The sequence below is a fragment of the Natrix helvetica genome (genome assembly GCF_964273705.1).
Source record: "Natrix helvetica genome assembly, chromosome: 12".
In the NCBI taxonomy this organism is placed as follows: domain Eukaryota; kingdom Metazoa; phylum Chordata; class Lepidosauria; order Squamata; family Natricidae; genus Natrix; species Natrix helvetica.
The window spans coordinates 10,113,682-10,130,125 of NC_138556.1; the positions used below are offsets into that span (position 1 = coordinate 10,113,682).

The 16,444-nt window shown below is 39.4% G+C and overlaps 1 long non-coding RNA gene across 1 annotated transcript; it reads left to right on the top strand.

The window, feature by feature from the left end:
* The first annotated feature begins 4,631 nt into the window (after positions 1-4,631).
* LOC309398194 lies at positions 4,632-16,269 on the top strand. Its single transcript, XR_014176369.1, has 2 exons — positions 4,632-4,698; positions 15,879-16,269. It is a non-coding gene; the product is annotated as an uncharacterized lncRNA (long non-coding RNA).
* Positions 16,270-16,444: the final 175 nt, after the last annotated feature.

A 16,444-nucleotide genomic window follows, 5' to 3' on the forward strand; every position in this document is an offset into this window, starting at 1 on the left:
TTTTAAGTCACCAGAGACCCTCAAAATGACACACACACACCCCCACTGAGCCATTTATAAGCCGTGGCTTACAAGCAGCTGCAGTAAAAAAAATTGGGAGAACTATCTAAGCCAGAAAGCCTAATATAAAGATTAGTATAATTTATGAACTCAAACAAAGGGACACGGTGGCTCAGAGGCTAAGACGCTCAGCTTGTCGATCAGAAGATTGGCAGTTCAGCAGTTCGAATCCCTAGCGCCACATAACAGAGTGAGCTCCCAATACTTGTCCCAGCTTTTGCCAACCTAGCAGTTCGAAAACATGTAAAAATGCAAGTAGAAAAATAAGAACCACCTTTGGTGGGAAGATAACACTGTTCTGTGCATCTTCGGCATTTAGCCATGCCAGCCACATGACCACGGAGACGTCTTCGGACAGCGCTGGCTCTTTGACTTAGAAACAGAGATGAGCACTTCCCCCTAGAGCCAGAAACAACTAGCACACATGTATGGTGGAAACTTTACCTTCATGAACTCAAACATTGTTTACTTCTCTCAGCAGAACATTTGTTCTACGAAAACAAAGCAAAGCAGTAATAGCAGCAGCAGCAACAAAAAAATGGACTAAATCTTGGGATTCAGATTATTTTCTAAAAGACGCACTATGGCCAAACTATAAAAACAGACTTTTTAAAATGCAAGTGCACATTTTAATACCTAAATTGGGAAAACCAAGAAAATCTCTCCAGACTTATTTGTCCCACAAGACTCTTCAGGCATTATATTTATCCCTTGTGGATGACTATAAGACACTTTAAGCCACCTTAAGCCACCTCTCTCTCCCCACCCTTCTCTTTCCCCCTCTTTCTCCCTCCCCCCTCTCTCATATGTGTGTTTTATTGTAATTGTAATTGCTGATAACATGAAACAGTCTGAATAGTGGACATTGCAATACCTAGAGACAGCAGAATAAAAAAGAAAAAAAATGGGGTGGGAGGGAAGGAACATATAAAGACCTGCAAATGGAAGCAGAACAATTGTAGCAGAAGAAAGCAAAGATAGTACAAATAGGTACTATTCCTGCCTTGGATGCAATTTCAAAACAACTGGAGCATCACTTGAACGCTATCAGCATTGGCAAAATCACCCTTAGTCAATTGCAAAAAGCAGCTTTACTTAGAATAGCTTACATCCTGTAGTGATACTTTACCATAATTAAACAACATCTGCATAGTATCCAAGATGTACCCCTATTCCTTGGGAAATACTTTGTAGATGAACAATAATCCCAAAACCATTCTAAACATCTGGCTGTGAGACCAACCATAATAATATTCTTAATGTCTACATTGCCACTTGCCCAATTGCACTATAAGATATTCCTCAACAAGATGTGAGAAATCTCTCTCTGAATTCCTGGATAACATACGATACATCTGGAAGGGATTAGGTTATACAGAACTGTTATAATAAAACTGTAGTCCTCTCTGGATTCTAATGGGGATCACTTTTCACTTTTGCTTTTTCCTAGACTCAGGAAATTCTTACGACAATAACAACCTCTTTACATATTGTTAGCTTTTTGTTTATAAATGACAATTGCCACCAGAATCTTTCGGAACTGTTTGGACCTCTGATTAAAAGACAGCTTGAAAAAATACCATTGTATTGATTTTAAACTATGGTAGTTTTTTTAAAAATTTGTTTTTATTGCTAAATTTAAATTTAAATTGTTCCCAGCATCCTGTCAATAGAATTATTTGATCAAAATGAATACCACCACATGCGTAAAAGCCAAACAATATTGGATTTAAAATATGTACATGGTTGGAGGAGTTGATACAACAGCATATTGATCTGAAACCTGAATTATTTTTGTTGGGGATTTTACCAGAAACTTATTGTAAAGAAAATGTATACTTAATCATTCACGTAATAACTGCAGCTAGGATTGTATTTGCACAAAATTGGGAAAATGAAGATATCCCTATGGATGAGAATGTGATTAGGAAAATATTAGAATGTGCAGAAATGAATAGGTTAATACTTGAAATTAAAGAGAAGAAACAAACTGATTATTATAATATATGGGAATTATTTTATAATGGCTAGAGAATAAATATGAAAAGTGGGAAAAAAAGCAGAAGAGTGAAATAGAGAAAATGTTTTAACAAAGTTAAATAAGTTAAGAAGAGGATTGTTATAGTATTAAGTATGGTATATATTGGTATTCGTATTAAGTTAAGAATAGATACAATAATAAATATGGCTGTAAATTGTAATTGTTATTGCATAAAATATTTGCACAAAATATATGAACCCAGACAACACACTGCTTAAAGGAAGATGATGTTTGAATTAAAATTTATATATATATATATATATATATATATATATATATATATATATATATATGTGTGTGTGTGTGTGTGTGTGTGTGTGTGTGTGTGTGTGTGTGTGTGTGTGTGTGTGTGTGTGTGTGTGTGTGTGTGTGTGTGTGTGTGTGTGTGTGTGTGTGTGTGTGTGTGTGTGTGTATTTGTGTTACAACCCCTGGTATGCCCAAATATGGGAGGAAGCTCATTCCTCCCTCTTTCTGTCCTTCGGCTCATCACAGAAAACCATGCAGGCAGAAACCCATATTTTTATTTTTAATGTTGCCTTTTTTATATTTGTGTTTATATATTTATTTATCAGCACAAATACAACACACACACACACACACACACACACACATATTAAAAAAAACCAAAGCACCATCTGATTGCATTTACTTGAAAAGTCTGCTTGTTTGACAGCTAGGTCTGAGAATAGAAAAGAACCTAATAATCTTTTTCAGGCAGGATGGGGCTAGCATGTATACTGTCCTCTTTTGTCAAAAGTGTTTCCTCCTTTATGTCAAGCAAAATAGTCTCCCACCTTGAATCAACTGAAGAACTCCCCTAATCTAGATGTGTCAGACCAGAACTCCAATTTCATTCAGACTCAGATAATGAAAGTTGTCCATCATATCTAAGGGACTTCAAAATGTGGCAGCTAATCACCACAAAGGGTAAAGTCTGGGCAGACATGATACAAGGAAGGATTGCAGTCCCATTGAAAGAGATTTGCTACTCTCCGTGGTGCTGAAAATGCCAACACCCAGTTAAAATGTCACCAGGAGCACGCTCTACTTGGAAGCTTAGATTGGAACTTATCTGACATAGACACAAAAAGACTCAACCATTACTCCAAGAAGGGGCATAACAGTCTGTTTCTATTAGTATTTATTTCAATTGTACTAATCTTCCTCCCCCCCCCCCAAAAGCAATGACACTTACCCTACTTCCATGCCCCAAATAAAGCTGCCTGGAATTAAATCTCTCTGGTGCTGGAAATTTACCCACTATGAATACAGAAATCCTCAACACTTGTTGAGTATAGGTGGGTACAAACAGGATATCCAAGCAAGAATTGTCATTTTTATTTCCCTACAAATGCCTTTATTGACCTTAGTCATCTGTTGAGTTGATATGTGGGAGATTCGCAATAATCTAGGGACACTCCCAGTGAAGTTACTTGATCTCAGAGAAATGGCTGGTTTTCCTTCATGGAAGAATATGCTACAGTGATATCTATCTTAAACACTGTTCAGCTGGATGGGTATGCATGTATGACATCTAAAAACATCAACATATTAGTTAATATGTGTTACCAAATATTGGCTATTTCATCATTAACCTTTGGCAGATAATATGGGGTGTTCTGAAGGATACATCAATGTGGCATTAATGGCTGTGTTTGTATAATCCAGATGAGTAAAAAGCAAGTAGTATTATTTTATTAAAATAGGGAAGTGGTTGGATACTCCTTTTATTTAAAGGTGATGTGATTACTTCCAGTTCATTGCTCATGGCATCCTGCACATTTGTATTCACATCTAGAATAAATAGTTTTCTATTTATTTTCTTAAATTTGCTGCATTGTCAAAATCAAGGGGAGATATCTTGAAAATGGACATGCAGACATTTATGTAGTAACTTCAGCTTCTAATGCTAATTAACTTCCAACACATGAAAATGTTTGCTTTTCTGTATTTCTATCTACCTTTTATTTTTATTTTTTATGTTTTATATCCCAAACTTTCTCCAGGAAAAACAATATATCACTCCATGTTTTCCCTCTAGTAAAAATATTGTCAAGTAGATTGGCTGGGAGATATTAAGCATCCACAATGGAGAGTAGATTAGAAAGTTTGCTTGCACTATTTAGTAGAGCAGTGAAAACACTTGATTTGTTTTAAAAGAAATTTGATTTGATTCTCTGAATTGAATTGACTTTCAGAACCTGATAGATGATTCAAATTGAATTGTTGGATGAAACTGACACAAGTTGACATTCTGATTTGAAGCACTGAATCAAATCAATTCAGTTTTCTAAATCAACTGAAACTGTCAAATCAGATCAAATATTGACATTAATTTGACAGTTGTAGTTGATTCGGATCAATTGCAAATCCCTAAAAAGATATGGATTTTTTTAAAAAAAAAATGTAAATGCCATTGTTGATTTTTGTATATTATACAATGTAATTTTTTATATAAAAGCAGTTCAAGAAAAGAATCCGTATAATTTGTAACATCTGTCTTTCGTTTATTTAGATGTTAAACTATTCTTCATATAAAGATGTCAAGGAAACTGAAAGATGCATGAGACCAAAGTAACACAGCAGGATGGAAAGGGTAAGACAAAAAGCACACACACACACACACACACACAGAGAGAGAGAGAGAGAGAGAGAGAGAGAGAGAGAGCTCTTGGCAAGCATTGAAACAAGGTGAAAAGCCAATGTATAAATACCACATCCAACACTTGTCACTGCTAAGAACGGCAAGGGGAAAGAATGAATAAAACAGCAGCTTAAGTGGGAAAGAATTATTTAAGAAGAAAGAAAAGCTGAAGATAGAGAGAAACATTCAGTTTATGGAGAACTAGATCGACTTCAGTACAAGCAAGCATCTGAAAATTCAGAGGGGATTTAAAAATGCAGCAAAAACTCTGCAAAGGAATTAGAATACATTACAGAGCCCTTGGATCTCAACAACAGATGTTGGAATGAAAACAATATAAAAGCAATGTAATCTGATTATACCTCAATATAGGAGGAAAGATACCACATATCTTCCAATAAACAAAACAAAATACAGTAAATAAAATGAACTAGAATTGACAGAATTTCCCATTGATAATGGAAAATGAAAAAAAAAAAAACCCAATAAATAGAAATAGGGGAAATACTTCATGGAAAAGATTACAGAAAAAAACCAAGTATTCATTATTAAAAAATAAATACATGTATCCGACTTTATCAAGTAACATATCTGGCTTGTTTTATCAGGAAACAGTTTTCTAAGCTAGTTGGGTCATCTTGCCCTGCTCAGTAATAGCATGCATGATTTCAAGTCCTATTACCTGCACTTAAGACAAACTTTTAAACTCAGGGATACACTAAGTCAGAAGCTTGTCTACCCCAAGGATAAAACACCCAGATACAAACTGAACAATGTGGTATATGCAGTACAAGGCAGTGAGAGATATGCAGAGCTATACATTGGAAAAACAACAACTTCATAAACGCATGGCACAACATAGGAGAACAAACCCATCAGGACAAGATTCAGCAGTCCATCTTCATTTAAAAGACAAACGCCATGCTTTTGAAGACAGCAAAGTCCACATTTTGGTCAGAGAGGACCGCTAGTTTGAAAGAGGGGTCAAAGAGGCCATCTATACAGCATCATCTATCTCCAGTCTAAAACACAGTCCTTTCAACAGTTCCAAGAAGGCTCCTCACCCATTTGAACTATTCAGGTGACCCTGAAGGAACAGATAAACTTTCAAGTGGCCTCAACCACTCTCTAAAAGAATGCAAATGACCAGCTGTCTGCAAGGAGTATAAATCCTTCCATTCCCCGCCACCCAGTCTAAACTGAAGAAGCTTCTTGGATGGGAAGCGAAATACCTTCAAACAAAAACAAGAAAGTCTAGTTGCCTCTTGAAAAACACCTCTGGGACAACCATGATCTGAGTGACTGAGAATCTCCATAGACAAGAGAAACTGCCATATCCAACTTTGAAAATTGCAACTTTGCAACAAAGGATAAATCAGGCTGAAGCAACCATCTCAGGAATCAGATGCTGCAGAAGATAACAAGGGTAGCCCACCACACCAGTCATTCCTTCACATTGTCCCATCATAGCTGTAAGATAACAGAGTGCTATACATCACCCAGAATTTGCCACATCCTTCAACGACAGAAGGGGATGAATTCTGCTTGGTAGCAGCATCCATTATTAATAAACATGTCAGCTTGATGTTCTTTAACTTTAAGCTTCATATTTTTTACCAGACTTCTCCATGGTTCTCACTCTGGAAATGAGTGGCCCCCTTCCCCCAAAGAAACCACAGATTAAAAATGTTCTCTTTGGTGGAAAGCCAACCCCCCCACACACACACACATACAAATGGGAGACCATATTAAAAAAATGGTATAAAAGTATAATAATAAGGGTATGATTTCAATATTTGTGTGTGGATATTTATTAGCAATAGCACTTAGATTTATATACCACTTTGCAGTGCTTTACAGCCCTCTCTAAATGGTTTACAGACTCAACATATTGCTCCCAACAATCTGGGTCCGCATTTTACCAACCGGATGGAAGGCTGAGTCAACCTACTACATTTCAAGGTTTTGAGAAATCACCTTTGGATTGAGTACTCATCTAGGTTCATACAGAATTCTGCATTCAGACTATGCTTTAATGGCTTAGCTCAATATGTTCAAAATAGGACAACTCACCTTGGCCAACTCACCATGAGACAAGTTGCTGTGGGACAACTCAACAAATACAAAAGTTAGATTAATTTCATGGAACTGTAGCCAATAACAATTAATCCAGAAATACAAGGGTTACAATAATTACAATGAAAATGTGGTCACTAATAATAAAAAGTGCATGAAAGATTGATGCAGTGTTGAATTGTTCTGTGTTGGCTGTGGTGAGTTGGCCATGGCCAACTCCTTGATCTCAATATGTGATTGGTGAACCATGGCATATGGCTTACAGAAGCAGGCATAATATGCCTTGTTTTAACAGAATATCTCAAACACGCCATTCAAAAAAGATTAGCGGAAGAAATCTGACAAGTGACAAGGTAAAGATTAATTTCTGATGCAGCCGTCAAGTATTATCTTTTAAGATATTTTTCTGAACAAGCTGCAGCCTCGAGAACATCAGCATTATATGTGTAAGGAAATGAAGTGGCTATAAGCACTAGATGCTGGCCAGTTCTAACAACTGGCGGTATCAAGGATGACTAAGTGAAAAGGAAAGAGGTGCTTTTCACTAGGAGAAAAACAGATTTCCTTTGCTGACAGATTTTCAAGGACTATTTAAAAAGGGACAAACAATATTATTCAGGAGAGACTGGGCTGAATAATTTTGTTCACTTTTAGGCTCCCCAGTTGGTTGTCTGAGAAAGCAAATCCTACAGCATCTAGATACATCTGATTGATTATGCAACATCGTACCATCAATATATTTAACATGTGGTTCCTGATTAATCAGGAATCATTCCGGTTAGGAAAAAAACACCCACCTTTGAAAAATGGTGTGAAACCTTCACCTCAGAAGGTTAAAGCTGATACATTTTCGTATCAAGGGTAAAATGAGTGAAAATTCAAAACTTTCTCTTAGGAAGCACACATTTCAAAAATCAAGGTGGTTAGACAAATCATAAATAGCTTTTGTTTCCACATGGAAACCATTTCTGGACTTTGTGCTTGAGACGGGGAGGGAGTGAAACTTTGACTGTGGATTTTACTAAGTAAATGGATGTGTTATAGAAATGGCTAGTTTATACTATTATGTAAAAGTACAAAGTTGAGGTCTGAGGTTACTATTTGATTCTACTGCACCAAAGAGAATGGGAAGTCAATGCCTTTTCTTTCTTTTCCCCTTCTTTTTGACAGGTTTCTCTTCCCCTTTCCCGCCTCTGTTTTCCCTATTATTTGCTTTTGTATTTTATATTATAAACAAATGAGAGAAATCATAAACAGTTATTTTGAATGAAAGGCTATTGTGTGTTCCATTACTCCGGTACGACAGCGTGCATGCACGAAATAAAACAAAGCTCCATCCCAAAACTACAGGTGTGTAGCATGTAATGTGACATGAGGTAGGCTACCAGGTCACCAGAATTAAATTAGCAGGTTTTATGCAAGCTTCAGAGGTTTCGGAGACTAAGTCATCCACAGCTACTCAAGAGAGTGGACTAAATTGCCAATCCGGTAGCTGACTTGCTCTTTTTCGGAGAAGCCATTTGGATTCTCGATACATAAACAAGCAGAAGCCTTTGCCATCAGCAAAGAGTATTTCATTTCCACGACATGAAAACACCTTAAGGGGATTAGGAGAGGGAATTAAATACATAATAAAGGAGGAGGAAAGGCTTGCTTTTGGTGAAGCAAAAAGCCTTGCTCAGCAAAACCTCTGTTGATAAGGTCCATTCTGCACGTCCAGAAGTTGACTTACAGCAGCCTTTCATCCTGTAGAGGATGAAAGAGGGGGCTGCCCTTGCCCCAGGTAGGATTTATAAGTGATCATTTCCCCACACATTCTCCCAGTATCTCCATGAGCTTTGTTATATTGTTGAGCGCAGAGGGGTTAATCTAGATGTCAACGCTGCCTGACAGTTGTGATTTTACTCCAGGCTAGTGCGCCTTCTGAAGTCTTAACAGAACAGCCACTTCCATCCAGACTCCAGGAAACAAAAGTAGTTCTGCTTTGCGTGTGTGGATTCATTCAGCAGCAATTTTCTCAAATCCAAACTCTTTGTGGTCTAAAGAGTCACCTCTTAGGAAGCCCTTGGGCTGTGTTTGAAAAGTTTAATCGTGGGGCGCAATGATGTCCTAAACGGAGATGTGAAAGAAGAGACAGTGAATAAGAAGAAGCAAGCAACAGCTTTATCTATAAACTAGCTGGTAACCCGGCATTGCCCGGGTATTTATTTATAGGGGAAACTGTCCCGACCAAATGTAATTTCTAATGTTGGCTTTTCCCCCTTACCAGAGGAAGCCTCCTTGTGGAGTACTGTAAAGCCGTTACCAAGGCAACCCCACTGCGCTGCACAGTAGAAGTTGTTTTAGGACAGTACAATAGAAGCCACTTTACGGCAGTACAGTAGAAGCCATTTTACAGCACAACAGGCTGTATCTGTTAGGATGCAGCCTGTTGTGCTGTACATACACCCCAAGGAGTTTTAGGGGTGTCTTACCCCCCACAATATTTGTATTCGGGTCTTTTCCCATGTAGGATTGAGATTGTTTTTGCAACGTTTCGGCAAGATCTCACCTGCCATCTTCTGGCTTGGGCTTAAAATGGGAACGGAGCTGCCGTCTTTCTGTAAATCTTGGTGGGAGGGGATGGGGTGCTGGCTTTGTTTCAGTAAGTGGAATGATTGGTTGTGTGGTTGCATCATGATTGGTAGATTGGTGCTGATTGGTGCTGGCTGTGTGTGCATTGTTGTTTTGTATTGTAACGGCTTGGGTGGTGGGTGGTGTTCGTTTGTTGACTAGGGCTGGTTTCCAGATGTTTGGTAGGCGGGAGGTATCATCACGTTTATTCATGTTGTGGGGGTGTTTCTCTATTTCGATGGCTTCCATAATTATTCTCTTGTGGAGGTGTTCTGTTTTGGAGATTAACCTGGCTCCTTCAAAGTTGATTTCATGTCCTGTTAGTTTATATATGTATGTATGGAAGGTATAGCTGGCTGCCACTTTTAGGAGTGAGAAGTAGGTTCTGGTTAGCCAAAGAAAGGACACAAAAAAGGAAACTGGACTTTCTTGGTTTCTTTTCTTTGAGAACATTTCACTTGTGTTTTCCAAGAAACAAACAAACAAACAAACAAACAAACAAACAAGAAAGTCCAGTTGCCTTTTGGAAAAAGCACCTTTTGGGACAAACTATGAGCTGGATGATTGAGAATCTCCATAGACATAAAGCAATCATAACAGAGTGTCCAAACTATTGAACAATATCCTTAATTTCATACATCAACAAACAATCTTTGAGATAATGCAATAGAGATACCAGATAGTCAAGCTGGATTATAAAAAGGCCATGGAGCCTTTTTATAACACCGGATGCTTCCACACTGCCACATTCTTGTGCCTGGGAAAAATAGGAGGGGGGATTTAGTAGAGGGGATGTAGTTAAACATAATAGCATTCTTCTTTTCGGTCAAGGTCATGGTATTCCTGCACCTGGAGAAGGAGTGGTTGAGGTGATGTCTTGAGTTGGGATGGATGGGGTTTGGATGGGGTGATGGACTGATGGGTGCAAGGGATTGGTTTGGACTTTTACTGAGGGAAAGCCCGGAAATCTCAAATTTGGGTTTTCCCAGATGTACCTGTCTACCTACTCTAATAAATAGGAGCTTTCAGAAAATGCCTGTCTCGGAATTTCATTGCAGTCAGAGTTTTCAGGAATGTTGACACCAGAGACATTGTTGCTGATGCATGGTGGATAAATGAGAAAGGAAAGTGGGTACAAAAAAAAATTGATTATGTGTTTAATTGACAAAACAAAACAAAAAACCTTCGCTTGAACAAACCTTGTCAAGCTATGGTATATTATTATTATTTTATATTATCTATTTGTATTTCACATTTATTATTTTTACAAATAAGTCAAGGCAGTCAACATAGCCAGCACTTCCTCCTCCTCCTCCTCTTTTTCCCACAACAACAACCCTGTGAGGTAGGCTAGGCTGAGAGAGAAGGGCTGGCCCAGTATATTTTAGGAGTATGCATGGACGAATATGCATGCATTAGGAATATGCATGGAGATGAAGGTCATTGCATTCTCTTATGAGAAACCCTGTACACAGTGCTTTCCAGCAACAGACAGACTGGCCCAAAGAAATGAAATAAAATTGTATATTATCATCGTATTTATTTAACCTATATGCTGAATATAAATTGAGGATGGTTAAATTGGAAGATGAACATGGTTTTAAAATTGGAGGAAGGAATGTCAATAGCCTGTTCTATGCTGATAACTTCTACTATGCTAAGTCAAAATATAAATGATCTCAAACTCCTAGCAACGGAATGCATGAAAAAAATGAGACTATCTTCAATTATAAAAAGGTAAAGATTCTCCTCGCACATATGTGCTAGTTATTCCTGACTCTAGAGGGCAGTGCTCATCTCCGTTTCAAAGCCAAAGAGCCAGCATTGCCTGAAGACGTCTCCGTGGTCATGTGGCCGGCATGACTAAATGCCAAAGGCGCACGGAACGCTGTTCCCTTCCCACCAAAGTGGTCTCTATTTTTCTACTTGCATTTTTTACATGCTTTCGAACTGCTAGGTTGGCAGAAGCTGAGACAAGTAACAGGAACTCACTCCATTATGCAGCGCTGGGGATTTGAACCGCCGAACTGCCGACCTTTCTGATCGACAAGCTCAGCGTCTTAGCACTGAGCCACCGTGTCACTATCTTTAAGTATAAGGAAGACTAAACCCATGACAACTGGTAAAAAAACCAGCCTTAGAAATGTCAGTTAAGATTCTAAAGTGGTGGATAGCTTCCATCTTTTAAGATCAATCACCAACAGTAAAGGAATCATCAGACAAGAAATGTGCTAAAGACTAGCCCATGATAGGATAGCAACAAAGGTCTTGGTGAAGCTATTTAGATGTGTGCACACCTACAAAGATCAAAACTTTACACACAACAGGTTGCCCATAACACTCCAGGGAAGTGAAAATTAGACTTGGAGAAATTTAAATTAAAATCAAGGAAGCAGGATCAAAATAATCGACCTGTTTGAGAACATTCCTAAGAAGGCCACAGACAACCAAGAAAACAAACAAATAAATGATAAAATAAGTCATTCCAGAGTTTTCACTTGGAATGATCAAGCTCAAATTATGCATCATGTTAACATCTAGCCATCTCAATAACTCTACAATTCTGTGGAAGGTAGAAGGAAAGGGAAGAAGACAATCAGCAGTTGTGATAATGGATTCATATTAAAGAATCTGGAGGGCCAAATTTGGGACAGATCATCTTGAAGAAGATCTATTTGTGTGCTCATTGTCTATATAATTGTGACATCAATTTGATGGCACTTAATCAAGTAGAGTGGGTTGTCTAAAGTATGATTTTGTATTTGAATAATCAGGTAGACTGATAGGATTTCACCCAAGGAAATACAACTGAAATGTCAAAAACTATTCCAGCATTTTTTTGATCTTCTACATACTTCCATTTACTGGTCCACTGAATTAAAAAAAAAAAAACCAATGGAAAAATACACACTGATCTAGGATGCAATGAGGGGGAAAACATGACAGAAGGGGATGTTCCCAAAAGGGAATAGAAATCATTCAATTTAGATTTAAGAATGTGGATGCTGAAGAGATCTGTTTGGAACTAATCTGTCATGCAACATAGAGACATGGATGGAACCACTGTAGGATCCCAAACTCATTGCAACTTATTTGACAATAGATGGGCAATGCCTTAATTAACAGCAGAGATGGACACTTCCCACTCACAAAAGTTCTTAACTTTCCAAAAATGTCTGCAACATGATAACAAAACTCAAAATCCATGAATGTACCAATGAAATTAACTGTATAAGCATCTTGTCCTATGCTTATACCTTTAGCCTTGGTTGCTTAGTTAGAACATAGACCAGTGGTGGGATTCACAGAAGTGTACCACCGGTTTACAAATGTGAGCATGTGTGTACGCGCACCTTCCGCACCTGTGCATGGCCTTCCATGCCTTGTTCACGGCCCTCCACACATGCGCTTCGCTCTTGCACAGTATTGAAAACAAAGCTACAGGATGGCTTCCCCATTACCGGTTCACCTGAAATGGACAAAACCGGCTGAATGCCACCTCTGACATAGAGACATCAATGTAAGGGTTTGTATGCATGCTCTATCTAGCCTTCTGTTTTTCAGATCCCAATTATATATGCATATCTCTGATTGCACCTACATACAGTACATGGATACAGAGAGGAAAATCTGAATTCTTAGCCATGCCAGATTTGGTGGGGAGGAGGGGAAACAAGCAGACCTTTTGCAGAATAATCCAATTACATGATTTCTTGAGACAAGGAGGGGAAATCCGCCAAGTCCCCCAGTCATTTCACTAGGATCCAAAGATCCCTGACAAAATGCATACTTTAATTAAAGAGGGTTGGAGTAGAACAGTGTTTCTCAACCTTGGCAACTTGAAGACGTCCAGACTTCAACTCCCAGAATTCCCCAGCCAGCATTCGCTGGCTGGGGAATTCTGGCAGTTGAAGTCCGGACTTCTTCAAGTTGCCAAGGTTGAGAACACTGGACTAGAAGATGTCCAAGGTCCCTTCCAACTCTGTTATTCTGTTTACAGATGGAGATGCTTTGGCCATGACATACAACTTCACAGTTCAGTAAGGCCTAGAGTACAGTTCTTTCTTTTTTTAAAAAAAAAAACAAAAACCTCAGTTGTTGATTTCTTTTCATTCCCTTTTTATGCAAATCAGCCTATCTGATCAGTTGACGCATCCATGTATCGTGTGAACCCTCCAAACAGCTGCATTCACGACTTCAACATGGACGCAAGTTATATACACACATGCCAGTAAAAGCAACGGAAGGAGTAGTGTCACGCAAGCGTTGATGTCCTGGCTTTATACATGTCCTGAAAAGAAGTTTTGTAATGGAAAAAGGATGTGCGGGTTCAAGTACACCCCTAAATACATGCACGCATGCACACTTTCCTTTAATCACACAGCCCAGTCAAAGCTCCATCACTTGAAAGTAGTTTGTGAAAACGCATAAAACCACACCTCCATCCTTCAGCAGATTTTCTGCTCAGGTCGCAGATGACAGATAGTCATCAACTTACAACACTTTATTTGGGGACTGGTTCAATGTTACAACAGCCCTGAAAGAAACGTGATTTTTTTACCGTTTTACCCAGGTACGGCTCTTGCACTATCCTCACAATCCTGTGATCAAAATTCAAAATTTATATTTATGACAGTGTCCCGGGGTTATGTGATCCACTTTTGTGACCTTCTGACCAGCAAAGTCAACGGGGAAGCCAGATTCGCTTAACAAACTGGGTTACTAACTGATCAACTGCAGGGATTCACTTAACAACGGGACAAAATTCACTTAACAAACATCTCGCTTAACAACAACAAAAATGGGGTTCCATGGTGGTCGTAAGTCGAGGACTACCTGTCATGTGCTCGGTTACGCTTGGCAGAATGGACTCTATCAGAAAATCTTATTTGTCTCAGGCTGGGATGGTCCTTTCTGAGCCAGGTGCTATTTGTGCTTCTTCAGTCTCCTTCCCCAGGCAAAGGTTCTTGGGGGCAAAAAGTGAGATGAATCAAGAACAGTGGAATGAATGTCTGATTGGACAAAGAAGGCTTTGAAATTGGGGCCAACAGGGTGGCGAAGATGGCAGAGATGAGAATGATCTATTAGATAACCCAGCCTGACTCCCAGAGGTAACACGAAATTGTTCTCTGCTGTGTTGTTTTCCAGCCCCTGCATTTCTCAGATGTTACAGACATAAGGAGGCAGCAAGACTGCTGCTTCTTGTGTCAGGAAAACAGATCTCTGTTGGGTGGAGAAGATTGAAAGAACATTTACAAATTCAAGGGCGCTGTAGAAGAATAGCTTCAATTTGCCTGACGCATGCAGAAAGCAGCGCCACAAGGGAAGTCCTGTGGATAAGCTGCAATTCCTGATTCGAGCAGTGTCCATCTGATACAAGAAATCAAATAATCATGGAAAGCCCATTTCAGAAGCTCTACCTTCAAGGCGTTCTCAGCCACCAACTCATGCTTTGTCCCTGTGCTGGCATGACTTGTTTGCCACGGTTAGTTTACTGGATTATCCCATGTGGTTTGCACAGCAAATGAAAAGGTTAACTGACACATGCACAAACACAACTATGTGGCTGGTTGGTTGGTGGTTCAGAGGATCATGGATGCAGTGGCATGTAATGTGTCTCCGATTCAACAGATTTTAATAATCAGCACAAAGGTGGCAATCTACTTCAGACACAAGAGATCTCCCCCATGCCCAGAAGAGAACAAGATGCAGAATGCCTTTTTACTAAAGACAAAACAAACACAAAACTAGCTGCAATAAATCTACCCTTAAACTGCAGATGAGACTAAACATAAAGAAATAGCAAGTACACTCATTCAATACTGAGGACCTCTCCTGCTCTTTTCTCATGCCCGGGATTTAGGAGTTGTGGTTTGTTTGCTTTGCTTTCTGCAACTGGCAATAGGATGAGACCAACCACAGAGAAGGGGAGAGAAACCAGAGAGAGAAAGAGAGGAGGAGGAGGAGGAAAGAAGAAGGGGAAGAAGTGAAAGGAGGAAGAAGAAGAAGAAGAAGAAGAAGAAGAAGAAGAAGAAGAAGAAGAAGAAGAAGAAGAAGAAGAAGAAGAAGAAGAAGAAGAAGAAGAAGAAACAACAATGGATAGATGGACGTTGCATTCATTTGGCATTGTTATCAAAATGTATCAAGAGGAGGAGGAGGAGGAGGAGGAGGAGGAGGAGGAGGAGGAGGAGGAGGAGGAGGAGGAGGAGGAGGAGGAGGAGGAGGAAAGAAGGGAAAGAAGGAGGAGGAAAGAAGAAAGGAAGGAGGGAGGGATAAATATTGGTTGGAGTGTGTCAATAGCTTTGTTTGTTTTCTGCTGACACTTGTCCAGAATCTCGCTTTTAAACAATCCAAATCACTCAGAGTGTATTACTGCAGTTTGTACTTTGTGCCAGAAAAGCTGACATTTGTGCCCTGACTTTCCTCTTCTGTTTTCCTCCCAGAATGAAATCTCCTCCTCTTTGATTGCTGCCTCCACTTCGAGCCTTTCTTCCCTTTCATGTTAACTCAGGATTTGTGAGAAATTCCGTTGAATGCCACTGTGCAGAGGCTAATGGCATGTTTTGCTCTCACGGGTTCTCTCCTGCCCCTCCGCCTTCCTGCTGAGACTTGATGCTGCGTTATGGAGCAAGTGGGCATTGCAAAGCTTCCTTGGGCTGCAACACAACAGGTGCGAGAGGATGGAACTTCGCAGAAATTCCACCATCCCAGCAGAACATCCAAAAGGTGGCTCCACCATGACCAATACTAAAATGCCGTGGGGAGCAAACTGGGATCTTTGTTGCACACCGTTGAAAATTGCAAAACTTCTGCATTACATTTTCATAGGTTTTTTTTTAAAAAACCAAACCCATAAAGAGTAAAATAGATGTGTTAAAGCAGGGGTCTCCAACCCCTGATCCATGAACTGGCATAGGGCCATGGGCATGCCAGTTGCATGCCACGCAAACAAGCAAAGCCCCATCCACAGGATGCAGGAAGCATGCAAAACAACAGCCCCTCCAGCCTG